The sequence below is a fragment of the Podarcis erhardii genome (genome assembly GCF_964252035.2).
Source record: "Podarcis erhardii genome assembly, chromosome: W".
In the NCBI taxonomy this organism is placed as follows: Eukaryota; Metazoa; Chordata; class Lepidosauria; order Squamata; family Lacertidae; genus Podarcis; species Podarcis erhardii.
In genome coordinates, this window is record NC_138506.1 from 4,307,360 (window position 1) to 4,325,299 (window position 17,940).

The window sequence follows — 17,940 nt, forward strand, 5'->3', positions numbered from 1 at the left end:
TCCAATCCAGGTTTACCAGGACAACAAAGCATGTTTGGCTTTGCTGAATTCTGAAGGTTGTAAGCAAAGCACGAAGCACTTGCAATTGAAGTTGCAACATGCTAGGGAACGTATTCAGAAGGGACTCGTAACGGTGTCCTATATGCCAGGTAATGAAATTCCTGCTGATGTATTGTCCAAGATTGTGTCAAGGGATCAACACTGTACCTATGTGCAGAAGTTGGGTTTGTACTGATATTGTACGAACACGCTGCCCAGTGATGTTCACAGAAAGGGGGAGGATGTTGGTTTCTGCTCTCTTCACTGTGCAGCGAGATGCTTGTCACAAGACAATGTTTACATTCCACAGTCTGTGCTGTTGGGTTTTCCCACGGGAAAGGGAGACTGGACGTGACGTACACTGGTTTCCTGTTTTTCACTGTTCTTTGCAGTTCAGTGTGTGTTGTTCTCTCTGTGCTTTAGAGGAGAGAGGATGCTTTTCTCTGCTCCGGCAGAGGCAAGATGTTTTTCTGTAATCTACCAGCTTTGAAAGGTAAATAAAGCAACTTAGAGTATGTGGCACGTACTCCTCATCCTTCCGCTGTGCACGGGAATCTGCAAACACAACACAGGGAACCCCCTGCTGAATTTGGTGATGATGCTTCGAGCAGTGTCCCAAACTATAGAAAACAAACAAACAAACAAACGATTTCCCAAAACATCTAGTAGACGGAGGGTGTTGTTCTTGTTCTCTCTCAGGGCCTGTGGAGGAATGCCATATGTTTCAGGTCATCCAGGAAAGCCTTGCTTATGCCCCCTGCCTGCAGCTGCTGCCTTTTGTCTGCTACTACAAAAAAAGGTATGGCAGTTCTGACTGTCCTTATCTCCAGACTCAAACTGTGGCAACTGTCATTTTAAGCCCAAGGTCCCCATTCCTTTGTGCCAGCAATCAGTGGGTCAGAGGGAAGTGGGTGGAGCAACAGGTGTGACTCTTATTTTGTTCGGTATGGTCCCATCTGCACAGTACATTAAAAGCACTCCCTCCCAAAAAAATAAGAATAATGGGAACTGTAGTCCACTGAGAGTTCTGAGAGTTGTTAAGAGACCCCTATTCCTCTCACAAAGCTACAATTACCAGAGTGGTTCACCCCCTCTTCCCGTTAATTAAAACACAAGCCACTTTTTATTAATGGGAATGTTTATTTGATAATTATAATAGAATATTTATTTATTTAAATGCTCATAGTCCTCAATCTCATGCCAAAGTGCCACAAGGCTGGGAGCGAGGGATCAGATTCCACTTCCTCTGGAAGAGAGTTCCAAGGTTTTGGAGCCAGCACTGGAAAGGCCCTGTCATGCCTTGTTCAGCAAGGAAACTGTGCCTCTGAAGCAGGTCTTCATCACTGGGTTGGTTTCCAGGGGAGAAGGGTACTTCTGGTATCCCCAGTTGTTGGATCAGCCTGGATTTGTGATCAGAGTGTCAGACTGGGGCCTAGAGAGACCCCCCTTGACCACAAAGTGCTCTGGGTGACTTTGGGCCAGTTGCTCTCTTTTCACCTTGTCTACCTTGCAGGGTTGTGGAAATTATTATTATTATTATTATTATTATTATTATTATTATTATTATTTATTATTTATTAAAATTTATATGCCATCCTGCACCTGAAGATCACAGGGCAGTTTACAACATGAAAATACAACATAAAAACACAAATTACATAGCATAATAGCAAAACAACAACACCCCTCCCCCACTATCACACTTAAAAGGCTGTAGATGGCTTAATCAGCCAAAGCCCTAGTTGAAGAGGAATGTTTTTGCCTGGCTCCATGAAATGGGCAAGGTACTAACTTTGTAAACCACCTTCCACAACCTTCCATTTGCATGTCTGTTGTTTTCCCCTCAGATCTTTATTTGCAGTTGAAGAAAACACAGTCAAAACCTGTCCCACAGCTCATAGCTCAGGTTAATGCATGAGCAAATGCGACAGTGGTGAGTCTAAAGCACTGGCTTCAACCCAGACTCCTGAGGGCTTCCACCTGTGGTCCAGCATCACTGTGTTGCTGGCCAGGCCTCCTGGAGCCTTTTCTCAGTGCCCCTAAGTGTTTCCTGGGTGAGTCTGTGGGGAAATTGATTTCTGGGAGAATTTGGGGTGGTACAGGTTGCAGGGGGTTGGACTTGAAAATCCATGGGGTCCCTTCCAGCTTCACAGTTCTATAATTTCTGTAAGAAGCTGCCAGACCCCTGAGCCATTTAGCTGAGCAGGATGATTTCTGGCAGGGGCCATTCGTAGCTCTACCTGGAGCTGCCGATGGGGAGTGGGATTGAATCTGGAACCTTCCTCACTCAAAGCCAGTGCAATTCCACAGAGCCACAGCTCTGGGAACACGTGACAAGTGTCTTGTCTCAGGAGACCCATGGTTGTCAAAGCTTCTTAAAGTCTGGTTGTGGGGCACAGACATCTCTTGGCACATCTTCTCATCTCAGCTCTCCACATTGCCCCTCTGTCCCCCCCCCCCCCGGATTTATTGCTTCCCTAAACACTTTCCCCTAAAGTGCCTTCACCTTGTGTGCTGCTCCCAACCCAAAGTTCCCATATAACAGATTTTGGAACCACTGCTACTAAAAATACTTCAAAAACGGCTTTGTGCAGATCACAAACATCTGGGTGAATTTTCCCAAAAGGGGAGGCACACACTCCCTTCACCCACCCTGCCCCCATTTAGTCCCCCTTCTCTAACCTGGGGGTCTTGTTTCTGGCTACAGATTCCTGAGAGTGTCTTCCAGGCAGAAGCCTGAGGCATGGACGTTTCAGTAGTCGCTGGTTACCTAGGGGTGGTGGAGACGGTCCTGACGGACGCTGAGCCAACATCTCTGGATGCAGCTGCTCTACTGGGCATCTTGCAACTGCTGAAGGAGGTCTCAGACATGGATGCCAACAAGCCGGAGGAACTGGCAATGCTGGAGCAGCTGGGGCAGCACTACGTGGCAATTGCCGGGACAATCCTGGAGGAGCAGAATGCTGAGGAGTGGTCTGAAATAAAGCCGGTAAAATCATGGCTTCCTAGAAGTAAGGGGCGGCGGGGGGGGGGGGATGGGTCTGGTGAGCCCCAATGTTTGAGGCAGGAAATCCAGAAAGCTGAAGCAGTCCTGATAGTCCACCATCCCTTTCCGTCCTTGAGAGTATGTGGCCAGACCAGGACCCATGGGCCATGAAGATGACAGAGGTGACCTTGGAAGGCAATGCAGGCCTCTTAGTCCCACTGACCTCACAGGGCGGTTGTTGGGGGATTAAACACGGAGGGGATACCTTGAGCTCCTTGGAGGTTTTTTTGGCGGGGCGGGGGGAGGTGGGATAGAAACACAATAAATAAAGAAACACTAGATGGTTGTCCGGCCTCTGCTGGAAGATTTTCAGGAAGGTAGAAATATATAAGGAAATAAATATCCCTGGGTACACACCTTAATTAAATCAGTTGCATCACACCTATGCTCACAGCAGTTAGGCTTCTGCCAAAAATCTAAGTTATCAATCCCACTGTCTGCTGTGGCAGAATTTTACGCAACTAAATATGAACTTTATTACATGATTTACTACATTATTCCACAACATCCATTTCAATGCAAAGGAAACACAATTCGGTTTGGAAGGACAGTTCATAGAATCAAAGGACTGCAGAGTTGGAAGGGATCCTCAGGGTCATCTAGTCCAACCCCCTGCAATGCAGGAATCCCAATTGGTTCCATATCATTGACAGGCTGAACACAACAAAGGTGAATACCAATCATATTCATTGATTTCTGTTCCAGACATTGGGCAAATAAGCAAACTCTGCTTCCATTTCCATCAGGATTATGTGACGTCTCATACCACCTCCCTCTGTGTGACTGGCTCCATTGTCAAACTCTCCCTACTATCAAGAAACTTCCCTAATCTTTGACCGAAATCTACCCTCTAGTAACTTAAGCAGCAGAGAAGTCATAGATTCATAGAACCTTCGAATTGTACAGTTGGAAGGGACCCCAAGGGCCATTTCGTTCCAACCCCCTGTAATGTATTAAGCAGCCTTTGCTCTCTTCAATGGGGCAGCCCCTCAGAGATGCTATTATGTGCTGCCCCCCCAGTCTGCAGGAGGAGGGCCAGGGAAACCCTTGGGCAACGTTGGATGATGATGATGATGATGATGATAAGGTTTGGGGAGCTGCTCCTGTGCTCCTCAGATCCTTGATGGACCCACGACAGTTGCGGAAAACATGGACAAGATGGTTTCCAGCCTCCATCAGCTCCTGAGTACAGAGAGGTCAAAGTCACCATCTGGTGTAAGAATGTTGGTGAGTAGCAGCAAGGCTCTGGGGTGCGAGGGGGAGGAAGAGCCTGGGGAATTGTTAAAGCAAATTTGATGCCAGAAATTCAGTAGGAAAGGAATTGAAAGTAAAACTGCAAATATCCTAATGCTGTTACACAAATCTGTGGTGCATCCCCCACAGTACTGTCTAGAGTACTCACCTCAAAAAGGATACTGCAGGGCTGGAAAAAGTTCAGAAAATGCAGCCAAAAATGATCTGGGGGATGGAGGGACTCCCCTATGAATGAAGGCTTGCAAAATTTGGGGCTTTTTAGCTTTGAGGATGTGGGAATGTTGTGGATAGTAGGATAGGATAGATTGATTAAATATTGTCCTCCCTCCTTCACACTGAGTCAGTAGCACATTCCCCAGTACACAGCAGGAAGCTAGTTGGTAGATTCGTTTGAATCTCTTTACTTAAGCAAACCAGGGTTTGATCCTGGTACATTCCCCTTTTATCCCTCTTATCATTACTTTTAAAGAAAACACAACAGTCTTCTTTAAAAGTAATGATAAGAAGTCTACTTACATTCAGTTCACAGGTTTTTAGCTTGGAGGCAGGCTTTTAGCTTGGAGTTACAGAAAAGAATGTGGGGATTTGAGCCCATGTGCTGCTGTCTGAGAGCCAGCAAACAGCAAAATACATCAAGAGAACAGCATCAAGAGAAAATGGTCAAGGACTTCCGGTCTGCTGCAGAGGACAATGGCGGTGTGCTGAGTGTCATCTGCGACACGGAGCTGGCAGAAAGGCTTGGAGGGCAGCGTTAGAGCTCATCACACACCCCCAACCCCCCCCACAGGAGAGTGGGGACCTGAGGGCTCCAGTGGAGCGGAAAATCTCCCCCCCGCCGATCGTCTCCCGGCCGCTGTTGTACCCGCAGGAGGGAAGGGGAAGAGGCTTGAGTTCGCTCTTGGCACCAGCGCAGCCTGCTGCCGAAGCTACGATCCAGCACCAGAAGCAGCAGATCTTCCAATTAGAGGTAAAAGCCAAATAAAACATTTTGAACTTTGAATTAGAGCTTTAAAATTTAATTTGGCAAAATGGAAGCAAAACAGGAAATCAGCTTCCGATTTCTGTGGATGAGCTCTGCAAAGGGAACTTTTTTGTGAATGGGACTCAGACACTGCCTACAGCAAAGGAGAGTTGTAACATTTAACTCTGACTTGGTGGATGGTTATATTCTAACGGATTTAGACTTCCGGTCGGCGCCAGCGTTTAATGGCGGTCTTTGCCTCGAGCTCCGAGGCAGGGACTGCTCCGCGAGTTCGGGTCTGACCCGCTACGGCAAGCGGGGGACCCCTAAAATCACAGGCGCTGAAGCCTGTGAACAAGGAGATTCGGTGGGCACCTTTGCGCCCCCCGGTATCGTGAAAGAGCCTTTTTAAAGGCTCCGGAGCGGCATCGGGTGTGAGCGCGGTGCTGAGGATCGCTACCCAGCTTGCGGAGTGAAGCCGCGTCGCCATTGACGGAGAGCGCCGATTCCTTTCTGAAACTACCAATTGATAACAACACCCGTGAGTAAGAATTGGAAAATTTAAAGCTATAAAGCAACGGGACTAAAAGTTTTGAAAATTTGGCTGAAAACGGGAAGGTAAAAATTAAGGAAGTCAGCCTCCCGGAACTGCATGAATGACGGAGCATTAGAAAAGACTTTGCTGTAATTAAAAGAAAGCTATCACTTTTAAATCTTCAGAAACCAGACATTGAAACCAGACATTGAAAGGGCTTCTCCTCTCGGAGCAGGAGAGAGGGGAAGGAGAATAAAGTCAATTTAGCCTGCTAAAGAAAGGAAGGATACGAACGGCAAATTCCGCCGCCGAAACCTCTGGCTGAGCTGCCGGAGCCGCGAGCGCCTAGAGAAAGAGCTGTCAAATGAACTGTCAAATGAGCTGTCAAAAGATTTGGGCTACAAAATAGCTATATAGAGACATTGTAATGGACTTTGGTGGATATAAATCTAACATCTTAATGTTACAAAGTTGTGCTTTGGCTGGACTTTCGCTTTGGGGACTTTGTGTTTCTTTGTCTCTTCGCCATCTTTGTATGGATACAATCTCTCCCTCTAGAGGACTTAAGCTGCATCACGGTGGAAATACTGGGATTTTCCACTAGTAACTTTCTCTTGGGAACGACCTTGAGTTATGAGCAATCCTTCGGACGAGATATCAACAAGAAGCAAAACTAAGCAGGCTCAAAAGCAAGTACAGAAAAGGGGTTCTATTTCAGGAGCAGCAGCTGCACAAGATAAAGTAACAGCAGCATCAATGGAATCGATGACACAGGCTCTGCTCAGAATAAATCAGTCTTTGGAAGTACTCACGAAACAATCTACAGAGCTTACTAAACAATCCACAGAGAACTCTAAAAAATTAACAGAATTGACAACGAGATTGGATCTGAATACAACAACATTATCATCTCATACAGAATCTATCAACCGCTTAATTCAAGAATCTACCGAGACAAGGAGAATTGCTGAGAGCGCTAAAAGCACGGCCGAGGAAACTAGGGGAAAATTTGGACCTATTGCCAAGAAGGTACATGAACATGATGCAGCTTTGGCACTTTTGGAACTGGAGAGGAAAAATAAGAATTTGAAACTGAGATTGGTACCTGAGGAGGAGCAGGACAAACTTGGGGAATTTCTCACAGATAAATTCCAAGATTTCTGGAATGACGAACTAGAAGGAGAGGAGGATGAATTTGTGATAACTTCAGCCTTTCGAATTGGAAGGAAGCAAGGAAAAAAGCCAAGAGACTGTTTAATTACTCTGAGAACAAGAGAAGAAAGAGACAAAATATTGAATCTGCATTTCCAGAAGGCTCTGGTTATTAAGAATTCTCAGATACAGATCTTCAAGGATATTCCTAAACACTTTTTGACAATTAGAACTCAATTTAAAGATCTTGTGGACTTACTTAAACAGAACAACATTCCATTTAGGTGGGAGTTCCCACAAGGGTTGTCCTTTAACTTCAAAGGAAAGAAAATTAAAATCAAGACAGAACAAGATAAGGAGCAATTTTTGGAAAGAAACGCTGAGGATCTCCAGAAAGGTACCGTGAGTGAGAGGGAAATACCGGATATTGCAAATCTATCGTTTGGATTGAACCAACCACCTACTGACGAGGAACAACAACTGGGTGCAGTCGGTGGGAGAAACACCTAGCAACAAAAATGTCTCTGCAACTCTTGAGTTGGAACTGTCATGGCCTTAATCATCCCCGAAAAAGGAATCAACTTAGATGTTATATGTTTACAAGAAACCCACATCACCAGGATACATCGGAAACTTCTGATAAATAAGAGACTAGGATCGGAATTCGTTTCATCAGACAAAGTTAAGAAAGAGGGGTGGTGATTTATGTCAAAGAAAAATTAGATCCGAAGTTGATATTCAAAGATGAGCAAGGAAGATACCTGGCAGTAGAAATTCAAGCTCAAGGAGAAAAGATCTTGATTGTAGGAGTTTATGCACCGAATGAGGGGAAGGCTGAGTTTTTCAAGAAGTTACATGAGACTTTGATGAACTTTTTGGACCTTAAAATTATATTGTTGGGTGATATGAATGGAGTTGTCTCCACGAACATGGATAAGGCCCAAAGTCAAGTAGTCTCCAAGAATGGAAGATTACCTAAGACTTTCTTTGAACTGACTGACACACTGGACTTGATTGACATTTGGAGAACTAGGAATCCTCTGGAGAAGGAGGGGACCTTTTTTCTGAAGCAAAAAAGACATGGACGAGAATTGACCAAATATGGATATCTAGCAATCTGGCATCAAGAGTTAAAAAAGCAGAAATCTGCCCGAAAACTTGTTCTGACCATAATCCAGTAAAGATGGAAATGAGATTGACAACAGCTGGAACCTTTAGATGGAGGATGAATGACACCCTATTTGGAGATGAAGAAATTTATAAAAAGGCCCAAAAAACACTTAAAGACTACTTCGAGGTAAATCTAAGATCAGACGTAGAAAAAAGAGTAATTTGGGACGCAAGTAAAGCCGTGATGCGTGGTTTCCTGATACAACAGAACTCTATAAAGAAGAAAAAGCAGAATGAGAAAAAAGAAAAAATCTGGAATTTAATAAAAGAAGGGGAAAAGAAACTTAGATCTAAACCTAAGTCCCACGAGATACTAAGAGAAATAAAGTTTTATCAAACACAATACATGGAATTGGTGAACCAAGAAATAGAATGGAAAATAAAACAGATGAAGCAAAAGACTTTTGAATCAGCAGATAAATGTGGGAAGCTACTCGCATGGCAACTGAAAAAAAGACAAAAGTTGAATACAGTGATATCGCTCGAAGTTGATGGGAAGATTATAAATAAACCAAATGAGATAAGTAATTGTTTTCAAGGTTTTTTCAAGAAACTGTATAAACAAGGGCCAAAAAATGAACAAGAGATAGAAGAATTTATTGGAAAATATGGCCTACAAAAAATATCGGAAGAAAATAAAAGGATCCTGAATGAGAAAATTACGAATCAAGAAATAGAGGGTGCCATCCAGAACATGCAACTAGGAAAATCACCAGGGCCAGACGGTTTGACTGCGAAGTACTACAAAGCATTGAAGGAATGGTTAATACAACCATTGAAAGAAGTCTGCAACCAAATTTTGGAGGGGAAAAGGGCTCCAGAATCGTGGAAAGAGGCATTCATCTCACTTATACCGAAGTCAGAGCTTGAAAAACAACAAGTTAGAAACTACCGCCCTATATCACTTTTGAATGTGGATTACAAAATTTTTGCAGACATTTTAGCAAAAAGATTTAAAAAAGTGTTGTTGGAGAAGATTCATAAAGACCAAACAGGCTTTCTCCCAGGGAGACATATGTCAGATAACGTGAGGAACATTATAGATATCTTAGAACTATTGGAAACTGACATAAATAGAAAAGCTGTGTTGATATTTGTCGACGCAGAGAAAGCCTTTGATAACATCTGTTGGAGTTTTATGAAGAAGAATCTTCAAGGGATGGGGGTAGGCCAAAACTTTGAAAACGGTATAGGTGCAATATATTCTGAACAAAAAGCCAAGTTAATTGTGAATGGTGTAGTTATGGACGAAATTCCCATTGAGAAAGGGACACGACAGGGATGCCCAATTTCCCCTCTACTATTTATATCAGTACTGGAGGTTTTGTTGAATATGATTAGAGGGGACCAGCTGGTTAAAGGATTACAGGTCGGATCTAAACATTATAAGCTAAGAGCTTTTGCGGATGACCTAGTTTTGACACTGCAACAACCAGAAGCCAGTGTAAAAAGAGTTTTAGAATTAATTGAAATATTTGGTCAGGTGGCAGGTTTTAAACTGAATAAACATAAGACAAAGGTGCTGGGAAAAAACTTAACGATAGAGGAAAAAAATAGCTTCCAAAGGGAAACTGGTTTAGAAATTGTAAGTAAGGTGAAATATCTGGGGGTAAACTTAACATCTAAAAACATTAATTTATTTAAAGATAATTATGAGAAATGCTGGCTTGAAGTGAAGAAAGATTTCGACATGTGGTCTAGACTGAGACTTTCCTTGTTAGGCCGAATTGCTGTTATCAAGATGAATGTGTTGCCTAGACTGTTGTTTTTATTCCAGACATTGCAAATTTTAGACAAAATGGATTGTTTCAAGAAGTGGCAAAAAGATATATCTAGGTTTGTCTGGCAGGGCAAAAAGCCCAGAATTAAGTTTAAGATTTTGACTGATGCAAAAGATAGAGGGGGTTTTGCCCTGCCGGACTTAAGACTTTACTATGAAGCAGCAGCTTTCTGCTGGTTGAAACAATGGCTACTTCTGAAAGATACAGATATTTTGGATCTGGAAGGGTATGATAATAGTTTTGGATGGCATGCATATTTATGGTATGACAAGGTAAAAGTTCATAGAAATTTTAAAAATCATATTGTTAGGAAAGCATTGTATAATGTATGGATTAGATATAAAGATTTGTTGGAAAGTAAAACCCCCAGGTGGTTGTCACCAATGGAAGCCAAGGCGGTTAAAAAGCTCAATATGGAGTCAGATTGGCCAAAATATTGTGAAATTATAGAGTATGATGGTGAAAAGTTGAAACTACAGAGTTTTGAGAAATTAAAGCCTAAAGTCCGTGACTGGTTACATTATTACCAGATCAACGAAACGTTCAAGCAGGATAAGAAACTAGGTTTCCAGAAGGAGAGGTCAAAATTAGAAACAGAATTGCTAGAGCCCAATACTAAGAATCTGTCTAGAATGTATAATTTGCTGCTAAAATGGAATACACAGGATGAAACGGTTAAATCAGCAATGATTAAGTGGGCACAAGACATTGGACATGATATTATGTTTGCTGATTGGGAGCAGTTATGGACCACAGGCATTAAGTTTACGGCATGTACTGCCTTAAAAGAGAATATAATGAAAATGATCTATAGGTGGTACATGACCCCAGTCAAGCTTGCAAAGATATATCATTTGCCCAACAACAAGTGCTGGAAATGTAATGAATGTGAAGGAACTTTTTATCATCTTTGGTGGACCTGCCCTAAGATTAAGGCTTACTGGGAAATGATCTATAATGAAATTAAGAAAATCCTTAAATGGACTTTTGTAAAGAAACCGGAGGCCTTTCTCTTGGGCATGGTTGGCCAAACAATTCCAAAGAAAGATAGAACCTTTTTTATGTATGCAACTACAGCAGCAAGAATCCTCCTGGCAAAGTATTGGAAGACGCAAGAACTACCTACTCTGGAAGAATGGCAGACCAAGGTGACTGAATTTATGGGGTTGGCGGAGATGACCGGCAGAATTCGAGACCAGAGGAGAAAGTCGGTGGAAGAGGACTGGGAAAAATTTAAAATTTATCTTAAGGACGTTTGTAATATTATGGAATGCTAAGATGTCAAGGGATTAGACACAAGGAATTACAGTTGTAAAATTGGAGTTTGATAAATTTTAATAAGAATTATATTTAAGAATTGGATGAAAGAATGCTAAAAAAACTGATAAAATAAGGATGCAGCGAAGGGGAGGTTTGGGGAAGTCAGGTTATGTTTTTTGTTTGTATTTTTGTTTGTTGAAAATTAATAAAAATTATTTTTTTAAAAAAATATATATATATTCTAACGGATTTATACATTAACTGTATTCAGTTACCTATTGGGATACAAAGTTTAAAAGCTACTGACAGCTGGAGGAATCTGAACAGTCTTTTAAAAATTGGTGGAGCTGAAGAGGAAAAGGGGAAAGAAAAGAAGCCTGCAGGGGACTCTCAGCACATCTGGGGGTAACCCCAGAAAGTGGAAAGAGTCTGGAACAGCTTCCAAAGCATCTTTGATACTACAAAAGACTGAAAGAGCCCACCAAGAAAGATGTGTTAACTGAAACCCCTGCATGTCTGTGAACTGAATAACAAGACAAATGCCATGGGATAACAAATAAGAAATAAAATGGAAATATAACTTCTGGAACTATTGCAAGCCATCACTGTTTGAGATACTTATAAGTAGATAAGTACAAATCAAAGAACAACCCCCCCCTTTCTTTAAAGACATAAACTTGAAATTGAACTGGCCTAACATTTTTATTTTTTTCTTTCCTCTGCTTCCTGGATTTTTAAATTACTTTATGAATTCTCTTTTTTATTTTTCACCCTTTCAATTGCATATTTTATGTTTTCTGATCCATTGGATGGTTTTATTTCTTTTTGCCTTTTTTCTCTTTTTGTTATATAACTGTATGATATATTGTGGTGGGGAGGGAGAAGGCAGACAAAAGGGAAAGGGAAACTAGAAAGAATCTGGGAGCGGGGAGTCAGTCTCACGGTTGGATAGACTCAGAACCTGCAGGTGTGACCTTGAACAACTCATACAACACTGGAAACCAACTGATAAGAGATATCGGGCAAGGAGGGAGCAACAACTAGGAAAGCAGCAGTTGCTGCTGCGGCGGCGGCTGCTAGACGGGCTAGTGTACAAATTGGGGACATTGGAGATAAAGGAGAGAGAGAGCAGACAGATCTCTTTGCATTGCAACTCTCGGAATTCAGGAAAGAAATGATCCAATCAATGCAAGAATTTACACAACAGGTTCGCAGTGACATGGAAAAATCCAATCAATCACTGATTGAACAAGTGCACAGAGACATTGAAAATTCGAATAGAGTCGTGACTTCCGGCGGAGCCGCGGACATGAAAAGAAGCGTGAGATAGCCCTTCAGGGAGTCTCGAGTGGCGCGGGGGTATTCTGTTTTTTGTTTTTTGTTTTGTAAATAATTTTTATTAATTTTCCAATATAAATTTATACAAGATTAAACATCCAATTATCACCAACATCTTTTTTTTTTTGACTTCCATCAACATGTCTGATAATTCTCCGTATTACCACTTTCTCCACATTTCTTAATTTAATATCGCACTATATAATTATTTGCTTTATCATATTTTTTAATCAATATTTCTACCATACATTTTCACAAAGCTTCTTGAAAACTTACAAACGTTATCTGCTTATCACAAATATTTTTGATATATTCTGTAAATTTATTCCAGTCCTCAGTGAATCTCTTGTCTCGTCGGTTCCGGATCCTCCCTGTTAACTTGTCCAGTTCTGCGTAATCCATTAATTTCATTCTCCATTCTTCAATTGTAGGCACTTCTTGTTTCCACTTCTGGGCCAACAAAATTCTAGCTGCTGTTACTGCGTATAAAAATACCTTCCAATCCTTCTTATTAATTTCATAACCTAATATTCCTAATAGAGATGTTTCTGTTTTTTTAACAAATGTATATTTCAACATTTTCTTTATCTCATTATATATCATTTCCCAAAAACATTTCACTTTTTTACACTCTCACCACATATGATAAAATGTTCCTTTTTTCCCCTTACATTTCCAACATTTATTGCTTACCTTATACATCTTACCTAACTTTACAGGAGTTACATACCATCTATATATCATTTTCATAACATTTTCCTGTATTGTAGTACACGCAGTAAACTTCATCCCTTCCTTCCACAATTTTATCCAATCATCAAATTGTATATTATATCCAAAATCTTTGGCCCACCAAATCATAACCGATTTAACCTCTTCATCCTTTGTATACCACTCTCATAATAATTTATACATTTTGGATAGAATTTTCACTTCATTATTCAATATTTCCTGTTGAAACCTGGATTCCTTCTCAGAAAAGCCTCTGGAAATTCCCATTTAAATTCAATTTAAATTCAATTTGATTTTTCTTCAGAGATTGTACCAAATGTTTATACTGTTCTCGTTTTTTCAACAGACGAAGTTTAATATAATGTTTCAATAATTTCCTTTCCACTTATTTAGTTGTTTACCATAATCCAATAATGAATTTAAAAATTATAATAAAGAGGCCCCAAACTTCCAGAATTATAAAAGTCATAGACTCCAAAAAAAAATCAGCAAGCAAGGATCCAACTCAGGGGAAGAAATACCAGCAGTCTTATAATCCACAGAAGAGACCATCCAAAAATCACTCCTAACATCCAAAAGTAATGCCTTCTTCCATCACCCAAATCTTAAAAACAGAAGGAATAAAACTCACAAATCCACCAAATAAAAAAAGACAAAACCAGGAACAATCTTCTTGCTACTTATATGGCTAATTCCAATAATCCATTTGCAAATTCAACAACTTCTTGCCACTTGTATCGCTATTTCCAGTCGTCCGATTGCAAGTTCAAAAAACTAAAACAAAGGAGCCCCCAATTCCGTCAGACATAAAAGTCACCAAAGCAGAAAAGACAATAAGCACGAGTCCAGTCCAGAGGCAAAAACAACAAAAGAAAAAAAACCCAAAAATATCCCTCTTAATCCACAGAGAAGGAAAAAGCCCAAAAGTAACTCCTAACATCTACTTACTGATCTTTGAAGAGAAGGGAAGAAGCTCCCCCCCTCAGAGAAACAAGATGGCGTTGTTTGATCCTTTGTATCAAGTTAAAATACAAAAAAGAGAGGGGGGGGTGCGGATTTTAAAGGAGAAAAAAAACCTTCTGATTCCCATAAACCCCCTCTAAACAAAAACCAAAATAATGAAAGAGAACAGTATTTTCCCTTATTACTCATTCCATCCGTCCTCCACAAACAGAAATAGGTATAACAAAGGTTTTAAAGTCACTGATTGTCTGTTGCGCAAATCTTTTTTTAAAAACGAAAGTAAAAAATACAGAGATCCTCTCCCCGACGTCCCCAGCGGATTCACTGACAGGGCTGTTAGATTTTTGCTTTCTAACAGTTCTCCACCCTTTTTCTGTAGTTATAATCCATTAAAAAGCAGTCAAATAAATTCGCCAAATTAATCCGTTTGAGTTAACTTACGGTTTTGTCCCGTTCTGTGAATTACTCTTGTGTGTAGTTAGAATTCCAGGCAAGGCTGACCTCCTTTTTTTCCACCTTACCCACTTTGAATTAGTTCTAATCCGATATTTTAGTCCTTATAGTTTTCCCAATTCAATTTCTTATTGTTTGAGAGCCAATCGCTTCTGTGCGCAAGCTCGGAGCTTCGCTCTTGAGGGATAGAAATGGCTTCCCGCTGCCCGCTTTTCTACCCCGCCGCTCTCGTCGCCTCCAAAAGAGGTTACTTGGCGGCCAGGGGAAATGCCCTCCTTCCCAGGAGTAATTGGGGGGCTGCAGCACTCTTGCAGCACCCCTCCCCCCCCCAAGAGCTGGATTCTCTCTCCGGAGAGAAATCCCGCTTGCCTTCGCTCCTGCGATCCGCCAGGGCGTGGGGGTATTCTGAGAGGTTCCGCGAAGGCTACGCGGTCCTTGAAACCTCAAGAGGCTATCTTGAGGGACTTGGCACCCTGCGGTGCCCAGAGGTGCTCTCCTGCTCTCCGGGTTTTTACAATAAATCCGGAGACGGGATCGAGCTGCAGGCACGAAGGGGGAGCAACCTTAACCCGTGCTGTGCAATCTCAAGCTTCTCATGAAAGCAGCGAGCTTCCCAAAAAATTAAAACAAATTTGGAGTTACTATTGGCAGAGTGGATCTGACCATCGGCTTAAAATTGAACGGATTAAAATTTGACGAGCTGTGGGGCGCAAAGAGGGAGTCCGTCCCAGAGGCTGGGAGAAGATGGCGTATGGCGGAAGGTTGAAGGAAGGAGAAATGAAAGAAAGTATCTGCTGAGTGAGTGTTTCCTTTTCAGACCTTGATCACAGATTACAAAGTGTTGAAGCGAAGTTACTATTGAAAATAGCTATTTGGAGAGGGAGTTGATGGTTTCTCTTTGTCTGTACTGGCCGGGACTCTGTCTGAGGCATAAAACACACTGATTCACCACACTCCTCCATTTTAAAGGAGATACTTTTCCGCAGCGGTATTCAGCTAGTAAATAAAAAGACTTGGATTATAGATTTAAAGTTAATCCTGGGAATACAAGACTATTGTGTGGAAATCTGGTGAAAGGATTTATGACAGACTCTTGTGGAGGTTAAGAACAGTGCTAAAGGAGGAGAGTGGGGAGCTTGATAATACTTCTCCCCCCCCCCCCATGACTTTGGGAGGAAGAAGAAGCCGGAAATTACGTGCAACATTGTCTTTGGGACTTGTGGCGTTTTTTGAAAGCAATTAATGGATTGAGCCAACAAGAGGCAGAAGAAAAGAAAAGAAAAAAAGACCATAAGTGGGATTACAAATATCTGTGTCTCTTTGGTTCTCCTTTACTCCCCTTTATTGACAATTTGGGTTCCTGCCTTCCCCTTTCCCCCCGGGTTTATTGGAAGAGTGCCAGAAGACAAGATAAGGAAAACGAAAGCAACTGGATTGATTGACGTATAATTGGGTCTATGCCGCCATCGTGTGGGCTGAAATAAAATTGCATCATAAAAATAGAAAATTGGAAATTGTGACTTCTGGAGGCCTGTAGGAACATTACCAAGGCTTATTCTTAACAATATATGTTTATGATGGTGGGGAGAAATGGGAAAAAGGGAATTGGTACTCCAGCAGAAAGGCGCTCATAGAGGCAGAAAAATGGGAAAGAGGGTAAAGAAATTAAAGACTATGAGAGTTTATTGGGAGAGATGAGGAAAGAATTTAAACAGAATGAGCAATATATAGAAAAAAAACTATTGGAGGTCCAAGAATTACTAGACAGGAAATTAGAGGTAGTAATGGGTGAATTGTCAAGTAAAGTAAAAGACCTGGAAGATATAGAAGAACTACAAGCTGCATCAGGAATTATGGTAGTTAAAAAGGCAAAATATTTGGGAATTTGGCTGATGTCGAAAAATATAAACCTGTTTAAAGATAATTATGAGAGTGTATGGAAAGAAATTAAGAAAGATCTAGATATATGAAGTAGATTGAAACTGTCATTCTTGGGTAGAATGTTGTTGTTTAGTCATTTAGTCATGTCCGACTCTTCGTGACCCCATGGACCAGAGCACGCCAGGCCCTCCTGTCTTTCACTGCCTCCCGCAGTTTGGTCAAACTCATGCTGGTAGCTTCGAGAACACTGTCCAACCATCTCATCCTCTGTCGCCCCCTTCTCCTTGTGCCCTCAATCTCTCCCAACATCAGGGTCTTTTCCAGGGAGTTTTCTCTTCTCATGAGGTGACCAAAGTACTGGAGTCCTTCCAGTGAGCACTCAGGGCTAATTTCCTTAAGAATGGATACGTTTGATCTTTTTGCAGTCCATGGGACTCTTAAGAGTCTCCCTCCAGCACCATAATTCAAAAGCATCAATTCTTCGGCGATCAGCCTTCTTTGTGGTCCAGTTCTCACTTCCATACATCACTACTGGGAAAACCATGGCTTTAGAATATCGGTGATAAAAATGAATATCTTACCAAGAATGTTATTTTCATTTCAAACCATACCGGTAATTAAAGGGATAGGACAACTCAGAGATTGGAAGAAAACCTTATGAAAATTTGTCTGGCAGGGGAAGAAACCAAGGATAAAGATGAAGATATTAGTAGATAAAAAAGAAAGAGGGGGCTTCGCCTTGCCGGATTTGAACTTATATTATGAGGCTGCTTGCTTTGTTTGGTTGACGGAATGGTTGATACTGGAAAACACGGATCTCTTGGACTTAGAGGGTCATGACAATAGGTACAGGTGGCACTTGTACCTATGGTACGATAAAGTGAAGGTACATAAAGGCTTCTTAAATCATGTGTTTAGGAAATCACTATACGAAGTGTGGGATAGAAATAAAAACCTCTTAGAGAGAAAGACACCTTGGTGGGTATCACCAATAGATGTATTGACAATTAAGAAAGTTAACATGGAAGGGAAGAGAGTAACATATGAGGATATTACCAGGAAAACGGAGAAAGGGGGAAAATTCAAACCATACGACCAAATTGAAACTGAGTTAACAGGATGGTTACAATATCATCAGATAAATAATTTATTAAATGAAGATAAAAGGAGAAATGGGTTTGAGGACAAAAAACCAAAATTCCAAGTTAAGCTAATAGAGTGCAAAAACGTTATCTAGAATGTATGATTTATGGCTTGAATGGTAAACAAAAGACGAATAGGTTAAAGAATCAATGATAAAATGGGTGATAGACAGTGGGCATAATACTGAGTTGGAAGAATGGATAAAATTATGGAATGAAGGTTTGAGATTTAC

The 17,940-nt window shown here is 41.3% G+C and overlaps 1 pseudogene across 1 annotated transcript in view; it reads left to right on the plus strand.

Moving 5' to 3' along the window:
• The window catches only part of LOC309333187 (adhesion G protein-coupled receptor D2-like), a 94,655-nt pseudogene that overhangs the window by 16,273 nt on the left and 60,442 nt on the right, over positions 1–17,940 (plus strand). The window contains exons 5-8 of the transcript in view: positions 739–846; positions 1,887–1,972; positions 2,747–3,028; positions 4,202–4,316. The product of the transcript in view is annotated as an adhesion G protein-coupled receptor D2-like (transcript). The remainder of the gene's footprint in view (positions 1–738; positions 847–1,886; positions 1,973–2,746; positions 3,029–4,201; positions 4,317–17,940) is intronic.